At 33.9% G+C, this 27,497-nt stretch overlaps 1 long non-coding RNA gene across 1 annotated transcript; it reads left to right on the top strand.

Moving 5' to 3' along the window:
* On the top strand, window positions 1-27,497 carry LOC134757404 (uncharacterized). Its single transcript, XR_010131294.1, has 2 exons — window positions 1-236; window positions 27,374-27,497. It is a non-coding gene; the product is annotated as an uncharacterized lncRNA (long non-coding RNA).

Below are 27,497 nucleotides of genomic sequence, written 5' to 3'. Positions count from 1 at the left end.
GACATTCAGGCAGCTGATGGAGATACTGACCTGATGTTGAGCTATGGCTTCCTACCATTAACAAGCATTAACCTGACAAGGATGTGAGTGAGCCACCTTGGAACTCCATCCTCCAGTCCCAGTCAAGTCTTTAGATGACTACAGCCTCAACTGAGAATCTGAGCATAATATCATGAGAGTCTCGAAGCTAGAACTACTCAGCCAAGCTGCTTCTGAATTCCTAACTCACAAAAACTGTAAGAGATAATACATGTTTCTTGTTTTAAGCCACTATATTTTAAGCTAAGTTTAATCAACAAAATACTAAGTTGTTATACGGAAATAGATAACTAACGTAGCAGAAGAAAAATTTAGTAATGTATTTATGATTTTATTGAAGAAAATGTGATTCTAGAGTGACAGAGAATAGTAGAGACCCTTAATTTGCAGAGGCAAGTAATAGTGACATTGGGGATAAGAAGGATTAAGAGTTAATCAAAATACATTGTCCCACAAGGATGCTAACATTGCTGGTTGACCATGAGGAGACTAGAAGTGAAGTACATAGGCAGTGGGCAAAATCACTACAATTTTATACAACTATAACACTGATTCAAGACGTTACTGTTGGCTATAGTAAAATAATTTGAATCTAAATATTCTTCTGGAAACCTTGGGCTAAAGAAGTAGACCTCTGCTTCTTGTTAAATGTTAGTGCGATTCCCCAGCCCACATCTGACTTCTAAGACATGATTGCCTTTGTAAAATCCCCTACCTTCCTCTAGTGTCCATACAAATAACTAACTTAAGTCACATAATTAAAAACAAGGGAAGATGGATATGTTAATTTATTTGATTGTAGTAATAATTACACGGTATATATGTATATCACGCTATTACATTGTATGTCTTGAATATTTTCAAACTTTGTCAATTAAATATTTTAAAATAAAAATAACAAAGACACCAAACCAATTACCTAATGTTTCAATTTTTGACAGTGAAAAAGAAAAACAAAACTGAAAACAAGTGGAAGGAAGCAAATGATAAAAATTAGAGTGAAATTTAATAAAATGTGTGGAAAAACAGTACAGAAAATAAACAAAATCTTGTGTTTTTTTCAAAGATCTACAAAATTGACAGAGCTTTAACTAGACTAAGAAATAAAATGTAAAAGACTGAGATAACTAAAATAAGTTATGAAAGAAGTTCTATCACTACTAAACTTACAGTGATAAGAATGTTAGATAAAAATACCATGAACAAGTATATATAAACAAACTAACCCGAATGAAAGGTACAAATCCCTAGAAAGACATAAATTACCAGAACTGACTCAAGAAGAATAGAAAATTTGTGTATACCTATAACAAGTAGATTGATTTAATTCATAATGAAAGCAAAAAAAAAAAAAAAGGTCAGGTCTAAGGAGGTTTCATTGGTGATTTTACTAAACATTGAAAGAAGAATTAACACAAACTCTCACAAATTCTTTCAAAATTAGAAGAGAAGGAAACCCTTTCCAACTCATTTAATGCAGCCAGCATCACCTTGTTACTTAAACTAGACAATGATATGACAAGAAAATCAAACTGAAGACTAATATTCTATATGAATATAGATACAGAAAATCAACAAAATACTATCAAATAAAATCCAGTAACATAAAAAATGTCTGTACCTAGATAAAGTAAGTTTTATCCTTAGAATGCAAGTTTAGTTTAACATATAAAAATAAACTTAATGTACCATATTAACAAAATAAAAGAGAAAAACCACAATCATCTAAATACAAATGAAGAAAGCATTTAACAAATCTACTACATTTTCATCATCAAAGAAAGTACTCAATCAAGTAGGAATAGAAGAGAACTTCCTCAACCTGATAAAGAGCATCTACTAAAACTTGACAGCTAACAGCATGCTTATTGGTGGAAGAATGGGTACTTTCTCCTTAAGATTAAGAACAAGTCAAGGATGTCTAAGATCAACATTTCTGTTCAACATTGTATTAGACATTCTAGCCACAGCACTAAGGGATAAAAATAAATAAAAGGCATCAAAAATGGAAAGAAATAATTAAAATCTTCTATTTGAAGATGACATGCTTTTGTATGCAGGTATATAGATAATTCTGAGAAATTCACATATATAAGAATGCTATTAAAACTAATAAATATATTCAACAAGATCAATATAGACAGACCTTCAAGACTAAAAATTGTATTTTTATACACTAGTAATCAATAATCTCAAAATGAAATTCATCAAGCAATGCCATTTACAACAACATCCAAAAGAATAAAATATTTAGTCATAAATTTAATAAGAGAAGTTCAAGACTTGTCCATTGAAAGCCACAAAATATTATCAAAAGAAATTAAAGAGCTAAGTAAATCAAAAGATATAATAGTTCATGGATTAAAAGGCTTAACATTATTAAGATAACAGTACTCCCCCAAAAGATCTATAGAGTCAACAAAATCCCCATAAAAATCCTGAAATATCACTTCTACATAAATTTTTGAGGTTGATCTAGAGCTCATATTAAAATGCAAGGGACCCAGAATTGCTAAAAACAATTTTGAAAGTGTAGATCAAAGTTGGAGGACTCACACTTTCCAAATTAAGACTTACTAAAAAGTACCAGGTAATCAAGACAGCATGTTTATACATACACATCAATAGAATAGAATTTAGAGTCCACAAATTTTAACAGTTGTGTTTTTGGTTAATTTGTTTTTGATAAACAGGCTAAATAAATTCAATTGGAAAAATTGATATTTTTAATAAACATTGTCAAGTCAACTGGATACCTACATGCAAAAGAATGATGTTGAACTTGCAACCCATGCTATATGCAACAGTTAACCAGAAATGGATCAAAACTTTAAATATAAGGAAAAAAGGAATAAACCTCTTAGAGGAAAATATAGAAATAACTCTTTGTGATGTTGGTTTAGGCAATTGTTTCCTAGATATCACACCATAACACAAGTGACAAAAGAGAAAACTGATTAATTGGACTTCATGAAAATTTTAACCAGTTTTGTGCTTTAAAATTTACCAACAAAAGTATGAACAGACAATCCACAGATGGAAAAAAAATTCAATTTATATTACTTATAAGGGACTTATATCCAGAATATATAATTTATTCTTACAATTTAATAATAAAAAGACAAATAATCTAATTTTAAAATGGACAAAATATATGAAGACACATTTTTAAAACGATATACAGAGAGACAAGAACGTGAAAAAATGCTCTGCGTGATTCATCATTAATGAAATTAAAATCCAACCCCAATGAGAGCCAACTTCACACAAACTAGAATGGCTAAAATAAAGACAGGGACAATAGTACATGTTGGTGAGGATGTGGAGAAATTGGAACATTCATACACTGCTGGTAAAGTGCTAAAATGGCATAGTCATTTTGAAAAACAGGCTATTCCTAAATATGTTAAATATAGAGTTATCAAGCAATCCAGCAATTCCACTCATGTATACACTTGAAAAAATTGAAAATATGTTTACACAAAAACTTGCTATATACTATATATGTTTAGAGACACGTTATTTATTGCTAGTAACAAAGTAGACAGCTCAAATGCCTATCAACTAATTAACGAATGAGCAAAATATGATATATCCATAGAGTGGAATATTATTTAACCATAAAAATAACATGCATTAAAGTATAGGTGAACTTTGAAGAAACTATAGTAAATGGAAGAAGCTAGAAAGAAAAGGCCACATGTTTCATGATTCTATGTATGTTTCATGTCCAGGATAGGCACATTGATAGAGACAGAAAGCAAAGCAGCAGCTGCCAGGGGCTGGGGAGAGGAGAAACAGGGAATGGCTGCTAATGGGCACAGGTTTTATTATGGGGGTTATAAAAATGCTCTAAAATTAAATAGTAGTTGCACAATGTTGTAAAAGTACCAAAAAATCACTGAATTGCACATTTTAAAAGAGTGAATTTTATGGTATGTAATTTATATATCAATAAAGCTGTTTTTAAATGACTATAAAAATAGTGTCACAATCTCTTGCCAAGTTTCCATAACTGAATCAGCTTTATGTTGGAATCTGTATATAGATGGAGAGGTCAGATCTTCAGGAAGAAACACTCTTATCATATTTTGCCAAGTGTTTATAAAAAAATAGTTCTCATTTCTTCCAAAGGAATAATTGCTATTTATTTGAGAACTATACAGTCAAGAAAGTGTAAAGCCCAATTATTTTGAGAATTGTTGGACGTATTGTTCAAGTTTACATTAATCTCCAGTGTTCCAAACTTCATCGTGACTCCATATTTGAGTGGGGACATATATAGAAATATAGGAAACAAATGAAATCCTGGCTGCGATGTAGCTCACAGTGAGTCCACTGGACCCATGGAACCACCGCTATTTATTCTTCCAGTTCCTGAAATTATAGTTGAAATGGGATACTTGGTCATTGATAGAATCCCCAAATTAATTAGTTTCTTTACCTGTGGGGTAAGAGCTATTGTAATAGAGAAAGGTAAGTGGAAGTCCATAAATTAGGATCTAATACTTAGATGAGTTTGAAGTAATACACAGCCATCTTTCAGGATCCATTTGGCTTTTGTAGGGTCACAGTGGTAAATTAAAATGATACATAATGAGAACCACTGGCCCTTTATCCTTTCGTTGTAGGACTAGCACTAATCTGCAAGATATTTTATTTGTTTTTCTGCTGATAAGAGGGTGAGCATAACTGTTTTGAAGACACTATAGCTAGAATCGTGAACACAGCCTTGGTTCATTATATGTAGCGACTGATATGGCAAATGCATTCTTTCCCATCTCTGTCGGAATGGAGAATCCAAAAACATTGCCTTCAATAGAAATAGACATAGAACATATTTTTGGTATCTTTTCAAAAGTTTGTTCATTCTTCTGCCCCTTGTTATAGTCACAGGGACCTAGACAATGTACTTTGTGGAATATCACTTTGATCCACCATATTGATGACACCACGTTAATCAAATTTGTTGAGCAAGTTGGCAGGTATATGAGGAAATTTTGTGAGACAAAGGGTCTCCACACAGTGAAAGATAAACCCTGTGAAAATTCAGGACATTGTCACAAAATACATTTTTAGAAAAATACTGAGATACTTCAATTGCAAGACTTTTGCAAATTGCAAATACAATTGCAATCACTTACACCTTCCCCCAGTAAGATGCAAGTATAATGTCTGGTAGGTCTTTTTGGATTATGCCTACAGCATCCTCCCTTAGGAGTCCTAAAACCTGGGCTGTTTCCATATTTTGTGACGCAGAAGTAGTAGTAATTTCATCTTTATTGTATAATTTTACTGAAATTGATTCATTTTGGAGTACAAATATGCTTTTGTTAGTTGCAAAATATGCCTCATGAAGCATTATTATCTGAGGATTGCTAAACATATTTGATCAAGCAACACATTATCATACATAATATTGCACCTGATTAAGGTTTTTTTGTTTTGTTTTGTTTTTATAGCAAAAGAGATGTAACATTAGGCAGGTGACAAGGAGATCCAATGGGGTTGTCACATGCTCACCATCCAGTAGCTGCTAGCCTAGTAATGAAACATGTTCTAATACAAAATTGAAGTCCTCACTTGGAGTTCAGTCTGCAATAGTTGTTACAACGTTCATTCTAAACCAATGACCATTATAGAATTTTGTACCCATAATAATTAATAAATACATGTGTCTTGGGACACAATTAAGAAATTTTGCTTTTTATTGTTACAACTTTGGACTCTGCAAATTTAAAGATTCTGGCTGCAGAGGGAAAATACTTTCACTAGGGGACATAGAACAATTCTCAATAACTACACCTACCACCTACTCACTTCAATATCCTTGTGGTAAGAGATGATTGGACAAATAAGTCAACATCTCGCAATGCTACTTGATCTTGATAATTAGAAGGGGGAAGTTCTGTTGTTATGCAATGAACAGGGAAGAATATTTTGTACGTTGGTGATATAATTTGATATTTCTTTGTAATATCTCATTTGGTTTATTTTAAATGGACAGGACCACTAGCTCCAGCTTGATAAGGGCATGGTGACTTGACTGGTGTATCAGATGCCTTAAAGATGAGGGTCTAAGTTTAAGTAAATTTTATTCCCAGGGACACTAGCCAAGGGTAGGTAGAATCTAGAATGAGCATCTGAAGATGGTGATAATGAATATTAGTTTCATCTGGAGAGAAAGATACAACATCCCATTAACCTTTCCCTTTAAAGATTCACCAGGAAAAATGCTCACCAGAATCACAGAAGAGCCTGTTCCTGAATTGAGAAGAATAGTTTAGACTATGGTGGATGCTATGTTGTGCCAGTCAGAACCTTTTCCACCTTCAGGACTGACACATTCATTCCTCTATTTTCTGTTAATGTTGTTGGCTGAGAGCTTTTGGCTAAATTTCTCTTTAAGAATTTGTTCCTCTGAAAAGTGCTGTCATTCTGAATATCACACTTCTTTCCTTATACAACCCACAGCCAATGACCGGTGATGCAGAGTAATGATGGCCCAGTTCCTTTGCTTTGATTTATGACAATATGAAGAATTATTTCAATTCCAGAGCTCTTCACAATGTTTGCTGAGGTCCTTTGGCAATTTCTCTTTTTATGCAATGCTGCTTCCTTTAGTGCCAGGTGATCATCCTGTGAGAATTCTCATTAACATTCTCTCATCTCAGAGGCTTGGTTTGAGAGAAACCAATCTTGACAGAGAAAGAAGAGGCTCTTCATCTTAGTCTGACTGTTGTACAAGCAACTTTGATGCTTGGCTTCTGTGAGCCAACAAATAAAGTTCATTCATATCAACTGTGGCAGACCAAGACGTACAGAACGAGCGGCAGACATCCAGAGGAGAATCTGTCACAGCCCTTGGGATTTTAAGGGAAAGTGAAAGTAAAAGTAAAAGTAAAATTGTCCTTTTAACTAATAGCTCTTTTCATGCTACGGGGCCGTGGTAGGGACTAAATGCATGTTGACCACTTATTTGTTTACCTTGTGACCTGAACTGCTCATCATAAACTAAATATGGTTTGATCTGTCTGCCTACAAAATCAAGTGCAAATATTTTTAAACTTGATGAGGGAAAAAAAAGGTTTGGAGAAGTTATCTATAGATGGACCCCTTGGGGTGTGTTCAGAGTGTCAGAATATTTTTTTTTTCTATTGGAAGAGACTCATTTTAAGGATTAATTGGAAAGGGTGACCTTTCCATTCAATGTTCTTTCCCAGTCAGCTCAGCACTTTTTCAGTGGGCTTATATAAAAACAGCCATGAAGGCAGTGATGGATTGTATATATGAGTTTAGCAACTTAGATATGACTTCACTAAAGCTGACTAGTTTAATATCCAGCTTGATAACCACTGCTACCTATCTTGAGCACCAACCCACATGAAAGAGTCAATGTTGTTACCAGGCATTAGATAGCAGACTGGTTTCCCCACAACATGAGTTCACATTAAATGGGTTTAGTGATGAATTAACAGAAAACATAGCCGATCTTTCACTGCCTTTGAGACATAAATATTAAAGACCAAAAGAGAAACTTCAATAAATTCCAAATTTAAAAAAATTAAACAATGATGCAAAATTAGAATACAAAAACATTCTATGCAACACATATAAAATAAGAAAACTTTACACAATAAAACAAACAATTTAGCAATTAAAATTCTTTTCATAATTAAAAAGGATATGCAATATGGAACATATAATATTTATAAAATCACAACAATGAGTAATTTATACATGTAAATTTGTGGAAGAAAATAAGACTGGGCTTTGTTAGTCCCCCTCCTTCACTATTTATAGCCATGACTGCTTGCAATTTTCTTTTGTCACTGGGCTCTTTGGAATTTATGAAAATATTCACCTACTGAATAACAAGTAGTTGATAATAAATGGTTTATAAGTTAAGCTTATGTGATGTCTCAAAATAAAATATAAATTTTTAGTGTTAATTGAATGAATTATTTTAAAACAAAACATAAAGAAAGACTTCAGCATTCAATTTGAGAAATAAGAGAAAGGATGAAAAACTAAATGTAACAAAATTCGGATAAATAAAATTATGAATAAATATTTTAAAATCAGTTTATAAAATGTGGAAAATATTTAAATTGATCATTAAATCTAAAAATATAATATAAATATTAAACTAGATGAACTTCTTGCAAGTGAATATAGTTTAGCTTGATGCATTGTATTACTCCATTCTCACACTGCTATGAAGATATATTTAAGACTGAGTAATTTATAAAGAAAAGAGGTTTAATTGACTCATAGTTCCACATGGCTGGGAAGGCCTCAGGAAACTTATAATCATAGCAGAAGGCACCCCTTCACAGGGCAGCAGGAGAGACAATGAGTGCCAGCAGTGGAAATGCCAGAAGCCTAGAAAACAATCAGATCTCATGAGATATCACTCACTATCCTGAGAACAACACGGGGTAAACCACTCTTACAGTCCAGTCATTTCCCACCAAGTCCCTCCTGGGACCTGGGGATTATTGGAACTACAATTCAGGATTATACTTGGTGGGGACACAGTCAACCCTATCATTCTGCCCCTGGCCACTCCTAAATCTCATGTACTCACTTTTTGAAACACAATCATGCCTTTCCAACAGTCCCTCAAAGTCTTAGCTTATTCCAGCACTAACACAGAAGTCCAAGTCCAAAGTCTCATTTGAGATGTGAAATGTCCCTTCTGCCTATGAGCCTGTAAAATCAAAAGCAAGTTAGTTACTTCCTAGATACAATGGGGGTACAGGCATTGGGTAAATACACCCATCCCAAATGGGACAAATTGGCCAAAATGAAGGGGCTACAGTCCCCATGCAAGTCTGAAATCCAGTGAGGCAGTCAAATCATAAAGCTCCGAAATAATCTCCTTTGACTCCATGACTCTCATTCAGGTTAAGCTGATACAAGAAGTGGGCCTTGGGCATCTCCACCCCTGTGGCTTTGCAGGGTACAGCCCCTCTCCTTGCTGCTTTCCTAGGTTGGTGTTGAGTGTCTATGGCTTTTCCAGGCAGACAGTGCAAGCTGTCTGTGGATTTAAAATTCTGTGGTCTGGAGGACAGTGGCCCTCTTCTCATAGTACTGTGTGCCCCAATGGGGACTCTGTGTGGGGGCTCCCACCCCAAATTTCCCTTCTGCACTGTGCTAGCAGAAGTTCTCCATGAGGGCTCCACCCCTGCAGCAAACTTCTGCCTAGACATCCAGGTGTTTCCATACATCTTCTGAAAATCTAGGCAGAGGTTCCCAAACCTCGATTCTTGACTTTTGTGAACCCACATGCTCAACCTGACATGGAAGTCACCAAGGATTGGGGCTTCCACCCTCTGAAACAATGGCCTGAGCCATGCCTTGGCTCTGTTTAACCATGGCTGGAATTGAAGAAGTTGGAACACAGGACACCATGTCCTGAGGCTGTGCAGAGAAGCAGGGCCCCCTGGACCCAGACCACAAAACCATTTCTTCCTCCTAAGCCTCCAGACCTGTAATGGAAGGCACTGCCATGAAGGTTTCTGACATGCCTTTGAGATATTTTCCCCATTGTCTTGGTGATTGACAATCATCTCCTTATTACTTATGCAAATTTCTGCAGCAAGCTTGATTTTCTCCAAGAATTTTTTTTTTTTTCTGTCACATCATCAGGCATTTCTGTCACATCATCAGACATTTTCCAAACTATTATGTTCTACTTCCTCCTGAACCCTTTGCCACTTAGAAATTTCTTCTGCCAGATACTGTAAATCATTTCTCTCAAGTTGAAAGTTCTACAGATCTCTAGGGCAGGGGTAAAATGCCACCAGTCTCTTTACTAAAACATAGCAAGAATGACCTTTGGTCCAGTTCCCAACAAGTTCCTCATCTCCATCTGAGACCATCTCAGCCTGGACTTTATTGTCCATATCACTTTCAGCATTTTGCTCAATGCCATTCAACTAGTCTCTAGGAAGTTTCAAACTTTCTGACATTTTTCTGTCTTCTTCTGAGCTCTCCAAATTTTTCAATGTCTGCCTGTTACTGAGTTCCAAAGTTGCTTTCACGTTTTTAGATATCCTTACAGCAGTGCCCTAATCCCAATATCAATGTACTGTATTAGTCTGTTCTCATGCTGCTATGAAGAAACAACCAAGACTGGGTAATTTATAAAGAAAATAGGTTTAATTGATTAACAGTTCTGCATGGCTAGGATGGCCTTAGGAAACTCACAATCATGATGGAATGCACCTCTTCACAGAGGAGCGGGAAAATGAATGTCAGCAGGGAAAATGTCAAATGTTTATAAAACCATCAGATCTCATGATAATTCACTATTGCAAGAAAAGCATGATCCAATCACTTCCCACTGGGTACCTCCTATGACACTTGGGGATTATGGAAACAAAAATTCAAGATGAGATTTGCATGGGGACACAGTCAAACCATATCAGGCAGGCATCATTAGGTAGAAGAGTTCCACCAATGTCTTTAAGACTAATTTTCTAGAACTTCATCTTGTGCCTGCTTACCTCTATGCTGACTCAGGCATGTGAAATCTCACCAAGTATATACAGGAAATAGATTATTCATACTCAGATTATATTTCCTTCTGAGAATGTAATGTTGAGGATTCACTTCACTGAAACTGCATGGACCAAGACTAGCACAAACGTTTCCCATAATGAAAATAAAATAGTAGATGTTTCAATTTTCATCACTTGGTAACATCTGTCATTCACTTCACCATTTCAACTTTTCCACAAATTCAGTTTCACAAATTTCATTTCATTACTTACTGCAACAATGTTAACATTTGCTAAAAATACATTCAACTCCATTTTGCAAAAAGAAAGGTACTTAAACACAGCTATAGATCTACTTTGGACTGGAAAAAAAATATGAGTTAAATCTTCCTTATTTCTGAATAGAGTTTAGAACTCAGAAAACATTAAAAATGCAATAGGTTAAAAGCATATGAGTAAAGATGCTTTCAAAATGAACAATGCAAATAGTTTGCCAACATTTCAAAAATGCTCTCCTCTATAAGCAAAAAAAAGAAAAAAAGCTCATTCCATCATAATAAACAATCAATGTTCTACACTTAAATAGGCAAGGATGAAAAAAGAAACTAAGCAAAATAAGGATTTTTCTTAAAGCACCTGAGAGTGTCATCCTAAAGACACTCTAAAATAAAAGGAAACAAGTGTGATATAGGCACACTGTTTGGAGATACACTATTTTAATATGTCTGAAGAATCATGAAAATTGTAAGATGCCTTCAACCAGTAATTCTATGGCTAAGATCTATTTTAGATAAAATACTGTATAATCATTTTCATATAAATTCTCATCTGGAGAAATTTACCTAAATGAATTTATACATAAAATGATCATAAATATTATATGTAAAATAAAAACATTCAGTCTGTACTCAATAAATTATACTTTATCACGTAGAATAATAAAACTTTAAATGATATTTTAAATAATCTTTAATAATATATGAAAATGAACGTGAATATATGAAAACATGTATATATTTTGTATCATTGATTTATTGTGCCTATAAGTCAAAGAAAAAGATCAACACAAACAGTAGCAAAAAGAAGAGTTAAAAAAAAACCTTTGACACAAAGATTTGCAGCAATTTTGGAATGATAGGTTTATGTAATTTTACTCTACATATATTTCTACATTTCCATGTTATCTTCATTAGACTAGTATTATTTTATAATATATTTATACATATTTATGTTTGTTCCTGTCTATATATGCGTGTTTGTATGTACATATGTTTTACATCTTAGTTCATTTTTTATAGGCTGCTAACTCATCATTGTTTATAGGAATGAAGGAATAAAAAATCCAAAATTTATTTTTCGTTTAAAAATACATGTAGTCACAGGAATGCATTTGTATTTGGAAATGTGAAATTTTTGTTCAGTGCCAACTCCCATAGGCTCAGCCTACTTTGTCCATGTTTGGATGTACCTAGTGATGTTTCCTTTAGAATATAGTCTTCATTACATTAAAAAAAAAAGTCAACAGGGGCTAGGTCTGGGTGTCTGTGTATGTAATGTTTTTCTTTTCAGCTAGAATCATGCATGGGCTTGTTTTGTTCTGTTTTGTTTTATGTATAGCAGAGAAATAATGCAAACAGTGGAAATAACTGGGAAGATAAATAGCAAGTCAAGTGCAATAACCATTAAGAATTGGTGATTATCATTTATTATAAGGGTTCCTCTCTTAAAAACGTGCCCTAGAGCATCTGAAAATCACAAATGGCTAAAAACTTGAGATTGATGTCAGATGTAGAGAGAAGTATTGTATTCTTTTTTCTGATACCGTGCTCAGATCTTATTCCAGCACTAATCCTTAGTGGATAATGTCATATACTGACCCTAGAAATCAAGTTATGGTCATGTGGAAGTATTGCTTGGAGGTCTCTAAATTAGTAACAGGGCCTGTATGACAATTTTTTTTTCAGTGAAAGTGATTTTGAACATAAGCTGCCATGGCTACAGGCAACTTTTAATTATCCACCAAGGGGGAAAAAAGAGAAAACATTACAGCAAAATGTTAATCCTTCCCTACCCTCATAAAAAAAGATACAGGAAATAAATTGCATGAGGGCCAAAAAAAGGAAATGGCGAAAAACTATTGGTTAACTTTGAGTGAAGAGTTTAAGTTTACAACAGAAAGAAAAAATACTCAGGGGGAAATAGGCTTTTGAGAGGAAACTTTTTGGGGATCTCATATATTACAGTGTTGTTTGTTTCTTTGTTTATTTTTGCCTAGAATATGTGATGGAGATTTAGGATGTGGAGGGAAGTTGAAGCGACTATACAGGTAGCTAAGATCAAAGGCTTATTCACTTATGAAGATGTTGCCTTTTGAATAAAATCTCTGAAAATTCATAAAATTTTCAGGGAGTAGAACTCCGTAATATGACTTGTGTTTTAGACAAAACATTTGTATTAAGTTGTGAAGAATGAATTGAAGCATTCCAGGACAGAGACAAGGTGACAATTAGGAATTTTTCCAATAGTCTCAGTGAAAAATTTGAGAATCAGAACAAAGGAAGTGGCAGGGAGAATATGTAAGGAACAGAGATAAAATGAAGTAAAATCAAGAGTAAGTGACATTTTGTAAAGTGTATAATGATAATGAAAACCTTTCTGCCTTAAGCAGTAATAGGATTGATGGTAGTACACTCTTGCCTGTTAATAAAGGTGTTGGGCCTGATCACCCCAACATTCTGGGAAAGCAACCAATTTGCTGGGGAGGTAGTCACTCTCATTTTGGATATGTTGAATTTGACGCGATTGTAGGACATAGAGATGGAAGTGACCATAGGTACATTAAATATAAAGCTTAGAGTTTAGGGAAGACTTAGTGTTTAGGGAAGGGTTAGAGAAATGTAAATACTAGCTTGTAGCCGATATCTTCATTTATTCTAGCTTTTTCTAACTATGTCAGAAAATATGACCTAGCGAAATATATTAGAAAACAAATAATATAATAGAACACATGGTAGTATTTTAAGTAAAGCAATTTTTAGCCATGGGATAGCTATAGAATTTTGGATTTAAGTAAAGGAATTTGCATATCTAAAAGAGGAGCACACTTGTCAAATTCTCACTGTTCACTGTTTATCTACTGTAAAAGAGCTGAGTGTTCAGTAACTTTCAATTTTCATTCCAACCTGAGACCATAGGATGCAATCTGTGCCCAACTTTGGGAGTTGTTAGTTATATCAAAACATTGACTTGACAGTTGCTGAGTCCTAGATGTTTGACGTTAGGCAGTGCCTTATTCTCTCAAAATTTTCTCTCAGAAATGACTGGACTATGTGATCATTCAGATTCCTTTTAGATCTGACATTTAATCTGTTTATTTTTTTTCTGAAAACTTATATAACACGGAAGATAAGACTATCATTTCTACTAATTAAAACATTTAGAATGGTGATATTAAAGTCATTTGATATTTGGAAAACAAAATGAGAAATAAAATATGCTTATCTATATTACCAGTTAATTATAACTATGAACAATCAAACTGAGCACTGTTGGCCTCCTGATATAAATTAACCAAATTGCAGTGTATAAGCAAGGTGGAAATAAGCAGTCTCAGGCATATGTCTTCTGATAGCTATACATGTGCTTAATGAATTTTCTAGATCATTCCATTCGAATAACCTCTGTAGAAGAAACTGGGTTCCACACTTTCAAGTGACAGAACAGCCAGTGAATATGAGTAAATGCTGGGAAGGTGAAAACAATATGTTTTCTTTGTATAGTAAATAAAATGTAAGTAATACATGGTATCTAGATGCTTTACTTGAGACACCAAAGAGCCTAGTTAGGCTCTTTTGAAACACCAAAGGGATCAAGGCCAGTCTACATACACACATATGACTATTATATATTCCAAAAATTTAAGAACTCTGTGGCCACCAAAATGTGCCTTTCTTTTCAGAGCATCTAGGGAGTGTATAGGTAACAAACACAAACTTACAGGTTATAGAAGTTAAAAAAGGGCAAAGAAGTCATTTCAGCACACTAGCAATAAACATGACACCTGCAAGAGAGTAGATTCTAGAATAATGTTAACAGCTAGATGGCTCCTGAATGACTTAGAAAAGAAATTCATGCTCACTACAAGTTCAAGTGGAGTTATTAGCAGACCTTATGATCAACAGATAATCATATTACCATATATGGAATGTTCAAGCTTAGGCAAAGTATTTGTTACCATTCCTAATAATGTAGATTTAGGCAACACAAAGAAACATCAAGCACATATTGTAATAAGTAAGTGGATTAGTGATTCAGTATATTTCTTAATGCTCTTAAAAATATTTGAAGTGAACTAATAAATTTATGTGAACTAGGAATTGTCTTTTTTAGAAATATGTGGCAAATGCATTTCTATGTCATTTTTAGAAATGTTTCTATATTTTAATAATATTTGCCCCAATATATGTTAATAAACTGATTTACCAACTAAATGAATGATTGGAATGAAAAATAGAAAAGATGCATGTAATTTTTGTGACTATTATTATTTGATACTAACAGCAAGTATTTTATGTGACAAGATTAATATGTATGTGTAGGATGTGTGTAATCATATCACATTATTTGTGTGTATGTGCTAGAACATTGATTCAAAACACAATATGAATTAAATGGTGATTAATGTTAGTTCATAATATTAGGTTTTAATATCTAACTATAAAACAAGAAAGAAATGCATTTTGGATAGGAGAAATGTGTGAGGTTTAAGGGTACATGAAGACATACTGTCAACTGAGCACATGTGAGAAAATGTTTGTCCAAAACTTCCCTAAAATGAAAGTAAGATTACTATGAGTTAAATCTGAAATGGCCATCAAAGACTTTATATAAACTTAGGCTGTAATTACAACTAGAATGTATACAACAATAAGAAGAGAAAATATTACTCTTTTTCTGTTAGCTAGACCATGCTTAGGATATGCATGTATTTCTTGATATTTCACAAGTGATATTAGCCCTATTACTTCACTGTTTCACTGTGAAAGTAAAGAATAAATGTAATACTGGGGAATTACAAACTTATTTAGATTAAAAATAGACTTTTTTTCTATAAAACAAAAGTTTTAGGGCAAATATGACAGGGGCTTTCAAAATTTGGAAGGAAAGTTATTTAAAAAGGATATATCTGTTTTCTCTATAATGCTCGTTGATGGAACTGGCATTAGGAATGCTACCAGAAGATAGATTAATTAGTTAGATAACTAATGAAAGATTTAGGGGTTAAAAAAGATTAAAATGTACCATTGCTTTTCACTAGCTGGTCTTAATAAATGTGTAAAATATATAGGCAAAAACAATTATAATACAATCTAACTAGGGGGTCTTTAAAAAGTCAGTCCAAAAGCTCCAAAAAATGATGACAAAAATGGGGATCCATCTGTGTCTGTGACATTCAGAGGAAGCTTTAAGGTGGAATGCTTGGATAAGTGTTCATTTACTTCAAATACATTAAAAAATAGCCAAGTGGAAGACTTTTAAATAATTGTATTCCTCAATTACAAGCAACAGTCCTCAATTTTAGAATAAACTTAAAAGCTCTCAAAATATTTTTAATATGGATTCCTACTGTTTCCATACAAACATATTAGCTTTATTCAAGTAAGTTATATTCAAAATATATATAATATTTTTAAAAGTTTCAAAGTTTATCTATTATTTGACCAATTATGTGGATCTCTTCAGTCTTTCAAATGACATCTAGTCAAGGCCTGAGGTTTATTTTTAACCTATTATTATTTTTCCTCATTTTCTTAGATAATTTTTCTGACCAGATGCATTATATTAAGATTTTCAGTTTCTATACAGACTAACTGCTGAAATCATGGCAATATTTTCCCGCTAGAAATTATTCAAGTGGGAAGAGAATGCTCAGGTGACAAAATATTTTTGGTCAGCTACATAATGAACTTTGATAGCAAAGAACATTCAAAAGAGAAAATATTTGATGCTGCAAAGTCACATATTTATTTGCTTATGGAGAATAAAATAGGAAATTACAAAATTAAGGAAAAGTATGATTTATAAACAGAACGTTGCAGTGACTGTCAAAAGCATTTTATCTAGTGATATGTTCTATTAACTAGATCCAACTGTAAGAATGCAAGTCTATTTTTTTTTTGTCTTACGTTTACCTAAGGAACCAAACAGCTCCTTATTGTAAAACTGTGGCTTATAACATTTTTGAAAGATGATTTCCATTTTTGGAACTGCTTTTTTATCATTTGGTTTTTAAAAGCTAAAGGATTGATACTACCACTGTTCTAAAATTACACAATCGTATTTCTAATAACTGCTCACATGATTGGGCACTAAAATAAAACAGGCAACTGGCCATTATAGTTATTTTAATTTCTGTGGATACTGTTTACCTTTCCTTGATCTGGAGGCACTATATTGTCTACTTATACACCCTTGTATACCTATTATTTCTAGTTGTCATTAAATTGTGGGATTGTTAAAGAAAAATATATACAATACTCTGTGATAGATATTGGAACTATACAGCCAAATAAGATAAAATGGCAGCTCTCTAAGAGCTCAGAGTTATACAGGGGAGATAGAATTTAAATAGATAAATTACTAAAACCTATAATAATGTGCTTGAAGTATGGAGAAGGCAATGTATTCGTGCAAAGGGGTGAGATATTAAGCCTATCTGAGTCCATAGATAGGGAGAACTTTCTCAAGTAGGTAATATTTAAAATGGGCTTAACATGACATCTGCCCAAATTTCAGAATTAATACAGTGATTATTTTTACAAATGGTAAACAAAAATTTGACGATCAAAAATAATCTAGTTGTTTATTTTCAAGATTCTAGTTCATGATTTGACACTTGCAAATGTCATAAGCCCTCCTATTAAGCTGTCTTTAAGTTCTTCCATTTTCCCCGTGTCATCGACAAAATTAAGAAATTGTTAAGCTATACATATTTAAGAAATGAATACATGAATGAAATGATGACTAGAAAACACAATGATCACATGTCTAAGTTTTAGATTGACATTGTTCAAATAATTTTCTTATTGTAATAGAAAAATGATGTTTTGAGAAAAATGTACAAGAAACATGTAAAAGCACACACTTTGTTTCCAAGATAAAATAAAAATCCTATATTAGTTTTCCCTACTATCAAAGGCATTGGTTGATCGTATCAAATTAACTCAGAGGATCTTTCCTATATTAGGTTCCATGGAACAGAGGATGGGTGGAGCAAATGATAATGTAGATGCTACACTCAGATGCTCCATGTGCTGAATTCTGCTTATTGGAGACAGCTATGGCATTTGTCTCATCACAGGAACACACTCCATCCTCCTCCAGACGTGTTGATCTGTTAATCCTCCCGAAAGGAGAGAAGAGATATTAGTATGCAAATAAAGTCCCCTAGTTTTCTTTCCCTGGCATGAAATAACTGAAATAACTTTGAGACATGTTCAGCACTCTCTGTCCAAGTCCACCAGTAAAATTGAGCTACCATTGTCCGCAGCGGTAATTTGCTTGACAATGCAGCTTTCTGAAATATCTTTCTTTCCCTGTGTTACTTCCTTCCCTCCCCTACTAATGTAGGATCAACTCTTAAATAGAATGCATGCATTTGTATCCTTCAGAGTCTTCTTAGGGAACCTCAACTAAGATGGAGTATTAATAATCATTCATTCATATTTTTGAAGAAGAAAGAAAAAAATATTTTGTTTTAAAGAGTTTGTACAAAGTTAGGGAAAGTTTTTTTTTTTAAGTTTCTTTACTGTATCACCTGATGAGGCTGGTGATAGATAAGTTATGTGATATGCGCCATTTTACATTATGTAATAATGTTTCACAAACTTATTTGACCATAGATTCATTTTCATTTTTGGTAAGTACATTTTTAGGGCCATTCCATGATACAATCTTTAGAACAAATTGCTTTTGAAAAAGAGTGACGTTTTTGTCTTTCCTTAATGCTGTTAGTGTCTCCGTCTTTCAAACTTCAAGACAATGGATACCCAAATGTACCTTTACTGCCTTTCCCTGAGTCTGTCTCTACTATTAAAGTCACTAGCCAATCCTAAATAAAATTAAGAAACATTTCTATCGCTTACTCTCCACTGTATTATTATTGTTTTTGGTGTGTTTTTAGGTTGACCCCTTCATGTCGGACTTAGCTCTGATGTGTTCCTCAACGCACTGGCTCTTCATAATCATGGCATCATTTCAAAATTTTCTAGGATGTCTAAAAGTGCTTTTATTCATATTAGCCCAAATGAGAAAGGAAGTTGGAGAGATTTTATTCTGGTATAAAACAGGAGATTTGCCTCCCAAATTGATGCATCACCTCTATCCCCTCATGTATGCATTTCTCTTCTATCAGAGTTTAAGTTATTCTTGAGGATGAGTAATGACCAATATATTTTTATTTTACTCAGGTTGGTACTACAAAAAGAATAATATGTGAAAGCATTGCAAGAGTAAAATGTCCTTTCCTCCTTCTCCTTCTCCTTTTTCTTCTTTGATAATAAAGAATATTGCATTGGCAAATAAGTCAATGTTCCAGAACCTGTGAACAATACTGACATTTGACCTCTTTGTATGCTATAAAAGCAGGCAGCTTGAACAAACACAAAAAATAGTTTGAATAACAGCAAAAAATTTATAACCTGATAGTTACATTTCCATTAAGTATTTCCTTGCTATATTCAATATCAACTACCTCTGAGATATCCTAATAGTCATTTAAATGATGGGCTTTAAAATGGTTTTATGCCGGGCCTGGTGGCTCCTTCCTTTAATCCCAGCACTTTGGGAGGCTGAGGCAGGCAGATCACGAGTTCAGGAGTTTGAGACCAGCCTCGTCAATATGGTGAAACCCCATCTCTACTAAAAGTACAAAAATTAGCCAGGCATGGTGGCGGGCACCTGTAGTCCCAGCTACTTGGGAAGCTGAGGCAGAAGAATCGCTTGAACCCAGGACGTGGAGGTTGCAGTGAGCCGAGATCGTGCCACTGCACTCCAGCCTGGGCAACAAAGTGAGACTTCATCTCAAAAAAAAAAAAAGAAAAAAAAAACCAACAACAAAAACGGTTTTATAAGCTTGTTATTTGACAAACAATTTGGGAATACATCATTTGAGAATTTAGTTTCAATTTCACAAATAAAAAGTAATACTGATATTTTATGCACAAATGAATAATTTGCAAAAGGTTGCACTATTTTAGTGCATGTATCTCCAACATTACATGCCCCACAATTTTTTAATAAATTTGGGTTTCTTCTAAATTACTTATTATTTTCCTCCAAAATAAGTACATATATCCACCTTCTTTCTTTAGCTGAGCAGAACTACCAGATTTCTAAATATCACTTTATTCATAAATGATAAATTATTCATTGAACAAGTATTATATTTCACATTTGTGTCTGCAATGTGTTACTGTTATAAGCAGTTGAATAGAATCTAGGTTAATTTCCCAAGAATAAAGGAAAAAATATGAAAGACATTAAATCTCATGGAAGAAATACAGAATATGTTAGCAAACCAATACTATAACTTAAAGGTATGTAGATTTGTAACTTGCATTATATAGATGACATAAAATGGTCTGGAATTGAGATTTTGAGAAAATTCACAGATGATCATTTTGGAGACTCTTGGACCCTCAAGACTGACAGATAGAGTGCCTCTCCTCATTCCCACATATACAAAGAAATGCTTCCAGGAGGTGAATTTAATATAACAAAAGGAGGAGACATTGTTGGAGAAAGCAGTATGGTGATCCCCATTCCATCTACTGGAGAAGAGGGAGAGAAGGAGCTACCACCTCAGGTCAAGATAAAGCAAATGTAATAAAATCAGTGGAGAGGTTCACTTGAATAACCTACTGATGTACAATTCACTGCTAGTTAGCCTGTACTCAAGGTATAAAAGGCTATGAGAAGTGGTCTATGACAAAAAACAAAAAAAATTTGGAAAATAGCTTTCTTTCCAGAATTTGTTGAGATAAGAAACACATTTGTGTTTCACAGGAGCCAAGTCAGTCCATGTGGAAGGAAAAGCCAGTCTGTATGTCTTAGGCTGTGTCCAAAAACACTGCACGGAGAGCTGAGGTAATTATCAGGGAGATGGATGATGGTAGAGGGCCGAAAGTTGCCTAAATCTAGTGGGATGTGTTATACTAAATGTTGGGTACAAGCCCCCCAAAATCTGGCCATAAACTGGCCCCAAAACTGGCCATAAACAAAATCTCTGCAGCACTATGACGTGTTCATGATGGCCATAAATCCCATGCTGGAAGGTTGTGGGTTTACTGGAATGAAGGCAAGGAACACCTGGCCCACCCAGGGTGGAAAACCGCTTAAAGGCATTCTTAAGCCGCAAACAATAGCATGAACGATCTGTGTCTTAAAGACACGCTCCTGCTGCAGTTAACTAACCCAATCTATCCCTTTAATTCAGTTCATCCCTTGGTTTCCCATAAGGGATACTTTTAGTTAATTTAATATCTATAGAAACAATGCTAATGACTGGCTTGCTGTTAATAAATACGTGGGTCAATCTCTGTTCGGGGCTCTCAGCTCTGAAGGCTGTGAGACCCCTGATTTCCCACTTCACACCTCTATATTTCTGTGTGTGTGTCTTTAATTCCTCTAGAGCCGCTGGGTTAGGGTCTCCCCGACTGAGCTGGTCTTGGCAACCAACCCCAACCAGAAAAGGGTTGGCTTTGCCTCTTGGAAAGGACAGAGGAGAGATTCCCAGCAACGGAATGAACTGCAAACCACACATTAACATGCCCCAAAGAGAAAGCTTCCACTTTAAATATCCACTAAGTTAATTGATGATAACTTTTCATGGCAGTTCTTGTAAAGAGAAGACCTTTCTCTTCTTCCTTGAACTTGTTCTAAGCCCTGGAAATTTTGGCTAGTGAGATACAGGTAGAAAAGTAGAGGCCCAGAGAAAGAAGAGAATGTGCTGACTACACCTCATTTTTGTCAAAGCATTTTTAGAGGTAGGTACAATTTGAAGGATGGTTAACACCTCAAATTGAAAATGGCTTTAAAATATCTGTTATAATTGGCCATTAAAGTTGCTAAACTAAACTGTCTTCTGTGATGTTAAATTGTTTTAGTATGTCTAATTACAAAGATTGACCAATGGTCATATGGAACCTGCCTAAGTTTTTATTTAAGTACAGGTGAAGAAGAAAGTCCACTGAATATTTTTAAGAGAGGAGAGAGACATGAATAGAACCCCTTCCCATTCTCTCCTGCATGTCATACCCTTATTTTTCTGTGACTATTTTGCTAAGCACTGATGATCTGGAGATGTACTGTTGTACCTGGTACTGCTTCTGCTCTATAGCAGCTCACAGACTTACTTAAATTAACATATTTAAAGATGTTTAGACTATTGTGTGTAATAAATGTAAATAATACTTGCTGTAATTATAGTAATTAGAAAGTGTACACAAAATACATACTAAATGGTATCTAATTGGATGGAGGATAGTTGTTCAAGGAACTTCCCACTATTATGGTTACATTAGAACAAGATTTTACAGGATTAAAAAAAGACCTTTGGATGCACATGAATGAGCAGGTAATCCAAATGTCATGTGCAAAGATATTAAACACAAAAAAGGAAGGCGCATTTTCAGACATGTTATAAGATTTTGCCTTGTTTGTATTCTGCTCTTTCTTAATAGATTAAATAATACCCCATAGTAGATGCCTTACTTAAGGTAATCATTTATAACCAGAATAATATTTTAATGGGAAGAACAAGATGCTTATCTATTAGCCCTGAGTTTTTCCACCAGCTAACTTTTGACTTTGAGCAATTTATGAAATATCGCAAGGCCTTCATTTTCTCATCTTCAAAGCAGAACAGTTGCCCAGAGTGTTTTTCAACTCCAATTATTCACAATTGTATCATTTTATCATTTGGTGGTAAGATAGGTTTTTAGGAACAATTAAAATCATCGCTATGGTATTAGTGTTATATAACTTATAAAAATAGAAAGGGCTATCTGATGTTTAAGAGGAAAATATTTCATTTAAACCTTTAATATCATCACAATTTATCTAATAATCAGTTTCAAGAGTAATCAAGGTGATCCATGTAAATAAATGGATTATCTCCTTGGTTTCTGCCAATGAAGGTTAACAAAAACTACAATATTTCAGAACTTCAGAATGCAATAAAATGCCATAAAGAAATTGATCATGAAGCTAATTTAGCTGAACTCCCCCTTGAACTCTGTTTTTCTTTTGATAAGAAGAACAAATCAAGGGACTTTGCTTGAACTACAACAAGAATAAAAAGTAAATCAGGACACCTTTTTTTAAAAAAAAAAATATAACCCTGCTTGGTTCAAAACAATGAGATCATCTCAAATGCAGCAATATTTAGTTTTGTAGAAATTGACAAATATGTTGAAATTTGTGGTACCAGTGATACATGATTTATTAAAAGTGAACTTAAAAAGAATTAATGCAGTATCTATCACCAAAGTAAGAATAAATTCAAACCCGCTGTTTAGGACTAAGCAATTTTCTTCAAAGGTTTGCCATTTATTTAAGCATTTATTCATTTGACAATACTTTTTTGAGCAACACTCTATGACCAGCCTTACGCTAGGTATTGGGAATGTAGTTATGATCAAGACTAAAAGTATCCTTACCCTTATATAAGGAGCTTGCATTATATCATGGAAAAACTAAACAAGTAATTATTTTAAGTTCCAGCATACATGTGCAGGATGTACAGGTTAGTTGCATAGGTAAACGTGTGCCATGGTGGTTTGCTCCACCTATCAACCCAACACCTAAATATTAAGCCCAGCATGCATTAGCTATTTTTCCTGATGCTCTTCTCTGTACCCACTGGACAGGCCCCAGTGTGTGTTGTTCCCCTCCCTTTGTCTATGTGTTCACATTGTTTAGTTCCCAGTTATTAGTGAGAACATGAAGTGTTTGGTTTTCTGTTCCTGTGTTAGTTTAGTTTGCTGAGGATAATGGCTTCCAGCTCCATCCATGTCCCTACAAAGGATATGATCTCATTCTTTTTTATGGCTGCATACTATTCCATGGTGTATATGTACCACATTTTCTTTATCCAATCTATCACTGATGGCAATTTGGGTTGATTCCATGTCTTAAAACTAAACAAGTAATTATTTAAGTAAAAAGTTATGATCGATGCCATAAAAAGAACAAACAATTTAGTATACCTTAGGGCACCTGATTTGCAGAAGGACGTATTAAAAAGGGCTTCAGGGACACCCCCTTGAGGAAATATAATCTGAACTGAGAAGGAAAAGTAAGGGTGAGCCAATCCTGAGAAGATGCGAGTTAACCCAAAGTAACAAAAAATAAACACAACCTAGAAATAGATCCAAATATGGATTAAGTCATAGGGTAGTCTATCATCAGCAGAGTCTGTAACTTAATATTCTCTGTCACCTTGAAATTGGCCACAGTAAATTATTAAAATTGCAGATAAAAATACCATCTCTTTAGCATCCCATTCTATCCTGAACAACCCCAGCCAAAGCAATTCTGTCAAAATCTGGATGGTATAATCTTTTGTTTATTGTTGTTCCACAATCATTGTTAAAACCAATGATCACGGAGATAAAGAATATCAACATATTAGACATCCACTGCAAACAAACCATGGTATATGGAAGAAAAATAGGAAAACCTTTGGGTGAGTTTTCTCTCTAACAGGTAAAGCTGCTGAACATATTTTCCTTTCTCAGCCCAGCATTCGACTCTCCCATGCTACTGAATTTGCCAGTTCTGTTGCAATTGTTCCTAAACAAACTTCAGTGGTGTCATCTATGTTGTGAATGACTTAATATAACAGAGAAACATTTACACTGGATCCAGAGAAATCCTGATTTGAATAAAAGACTGCATTATTACCAGTTATAATGAATCCAGGGTGTAATTATATACAAGAGTGGCAAACATATTTTTGCAGTGTTCTGACAGTAATAACCTGAGGTACTGTACATATGCTTGTAATTCTTGTCCCAGTCAAGCTGGCATTCATAGTTGATCATTTGGTATTTAGATTAGAGACCAATTATGAAAATATAAGCTGGGTATGGGAAAAGTCACACACACAATACATAACACAGACGGTCAAAGAGATATCCAGCTCAGCTATCTACTAAGTTTTTCTTCTGTCATTTAAAAAATATATATATGAAACATCATCTTTTAAATGGTTTAAATGTATGAACAGGCACAAGATTTGGCCCAAATTAGGTAGTGGATAAAGGTGTGTGTTTTGTTGTTGTTTTTAAGACTATTTCTGTGGAATGTATCTACACAGCACACAAAATTTACCACTTTACAGTTTTCTGTTTTTCAGCTTACTTCAGGGATCAAATAACTTTTAAGATTTGTTTGAAATAAAATGCATGATTTCCATTATTTTGCTATTTATTTGATTTTTAGTCAAGAAAATATTTTTGAAAAAATATTGTATTTTAGGCCTCATAATTAACAATGATAAAATTTTGATAAAAGGATTATAAACATTAACAATCAAATTAAAGCAGCATTTTGTGATCTTCCTTATCCCTATAAAATAATCCTGTGATACTGATTTGGATAATATGCATGTTAAGAAAATATTTTCAAATTCAGTATAACAATGATTTGATATTCAAAGATTATAAACAATAGCATAACACCAATATAAATAAAAAAGAGTAACTAGACTCTGTGAGTGTACTCTCCTGGGAAACATTTATTCCTATAGGTATTCCTTGGAAAGGAATTTTTCAGAACTATTATATCATATATCTTTCTCAGAAGAAAAATAACAAAGGAAACGTCATTCCACATAGAAAAAGCACTAGAGGATATGCAAATATACTGAAAATGCAGTCATGTTTCTTTCTATTCTCCCAAGGGTTTGTTACCCTTTGAGCATAACTGTCATTTCAAATTCTTGCCAATGTAGACATAACATATAACTCAATGTTATTATCAATATATTGCCCAATAAAATAGATTGAAATTCTTGATGGGAAGGAAAACAACATTTTATGAAACACTTACTTATAATTACTGTCATCATTATTGACCATTTATGGGAAGATATTTTGACTTTTGAGTTATCATACTATACGTTATATTCTTATATAATCTTTTTTTTCCCCTAGAGTGCAACTAAATGCATGTATTGAAACCTGGATCTAATGCGATCGTGAAGATATCATTTTACTAATCTTTTATTTATGTCCCACACTTGGTAGGGCACACTTCAGAGAAAGCAATAAACATTATCTATTATTTATTGAGTTGCCAGAATTTTTCATTTTTAGGACTATAAAATTTGTAGACATCCTAAAGAAAAATAAATTAATAAAACTTTTCCAAATTAGCCAGATGACACATTAAAACTGAGAATAAAAAGCAAAGCCAAAAGTTGATGTTTGTTTGGTTACATTCTGATCACAGACACTTGAAACCTTTGCTCTATGTAAAACATTGAAAATAAGTGAAAAGATAGCTACATGTTTTTATTAAACTATCTGCACACCCCTCCCCACCTATGAAAATTTCCTAGTATTATGTAAGTGTGAAGATTCACACTTAGCCCAGCATAGAAGATAGAATGATTGTGATTATCTGTCATTGTTAAAGCTTTCAGTGTTCAATTACCATGAAATATATGTACGGAATCCCACTGAGTAACTAACTCTAAGACACTGTTAGATCTGTAAAATGTTACCCATTCAAATGGGTTATTTTCACAATGTAGTAATGAGCACATGGAAGACATACTCACTTGTTGAAGTGATGTTGGGCTATGTGATCTACTGCAGTCATAGTACATTTACATTTCGACTCAAATTGTTTTATCACTTGGAATTTTTTCTTTTTTAAAAATAAGTTTCCAATATGCTACGTAGGAAGTTGATATCTTAAGCTATTATAAGCTCACAATTACTACTAAGATGTTTTGAAATACTTTATCAGAATTTGGAGGAAGGTCACAAAAGACAAGTAAAAGGTATGCCAAATGGAAAATATTCTCCTGAAGCCAGAAAAATAGTGTTTTCTATCTGAAGACTGGAGAGGCATGCCAAAAAAGTCTGTCTAGTTCACAATTTCTCTAAAGTTAGATCCTATTTTTGAGTATCTCATCCTTGAGTATGTGAGTCATTCAATAGGGTTTCTTCGGTTAACTAAAATTACACATAATTATATTCTAATTTAAACATTCATTCACAGTTAAAATTAAGTATTCTATGTATACATTATGAATAAGAAGAAATTAAAGGGTAAATTTAGAAATAACTTTATGACCTATATTTATTCACCCAATCAACAATTATTTCTTAAACTACCATTGTGTTCTGGGTCAGTGTTTGGCTTTGGGGACATAGAGAGGTTAGAGTATTGCACAGGCAAGACACTGACCTCCTGCTTATCACTGGATCTCAGATCCTCACGGATTCATCTATATCCTGTGATATTTCTATACAGTTTTTCAAAGACTCAGATAGACATATGTTATGGACAGAATGTTTGTGTCCTCCCAAAATGCATATATCCAAATCTTAACCTCCAGTCTGATAGTATTGGGAGGTGTGGTCTTTGGGAGGGAATTAGTTCATGTGGGTGGAGCGCTCATGAAGTGGAATTAGTGCCCTTATAAGAGGAGACAGGAGAATTTTTTCCCTCTGCTCTCTCTCATTTGCTTTCTCTCTCTCTTTCTCTCTCTCTCTCTCTCCCCCTCCTCTCTCTGCCATATGAGGACATAGTGAAAAGACAGCCATCTGCAAGCCAGAAAGAGAGTCCTCACCAGACACTGAATCTGCTGACACCTTGAGCTTGGATTTCCCAGCCTCCAGAGATGTGAGAAATAAATGTTTGTTGTATAAGCCA

Source organism: Gorilla gorilla, chromosome 17 (genome assembly GCF_029281585.2).
Source record: "Gorilla gorilla gorilla isolate KB3781 chromosome 17, NHGRI_mGorGor1-v2.1_pri, whole genome shotgun sequence".
Lineage (NCBI taxonomy): Eukaryota > Metazoa > Chordata > Mammalia > Primates > Hominidae > Gorilla > Gorilla gorilla.
The sequence above is the reverse complement of the archived record's forward strand: the minus strand, read 5'-3'. Positions and strand labels throughout refer to the sequence as shown.